A 356-nucleotide genomic window follows, 5' to 3' on the forward strand; every position below is an offset into this window, starting at 1 on the left:
GAAAACCATTAGACCATTCAGGTATGACCTAAATCAAATCCCTTATGATTATACAGTGGAAGTGAGAAATAGATTTAAGGGCCTACATCTGATAGACAGAGTGCCTGATGAACTATGGACTGAGGTTCGTGACATTGTACAGGAGGCAGGGAACAAGACCATCCCCATGGAAAAGAAATGCAAAAAAGCAAAATGGCTGTCTGGGGAGACCTTACAAATAGCTGTGAAAAGAAGAGAAGGGAAAAGCAAAGAAGAAAAGGAAAGATATAAACATCTGAATGCAGAGTTCCAAAGAATAGCAAAAAGAGATAAGAAAGCCTTCGTCAGTGATCAGTGCAAAAAAATAGAGGAAAACA

This window comes from Bison bison, unplaced genomic scaffold (assembly GCF_000754665.1).
Source record: "Bison bison bison isolate TAMUID 2011002044 unplaced genomic scaffold, Bison_UMD1.0 scf7180017864338, whole genome shotgun sequence".
Taxonomy (NCBI): Eukaryota; Metazoa; Chordata; class Mammalia; order Artiodactyla; family Bovidae; genus Bison; species Bison bison.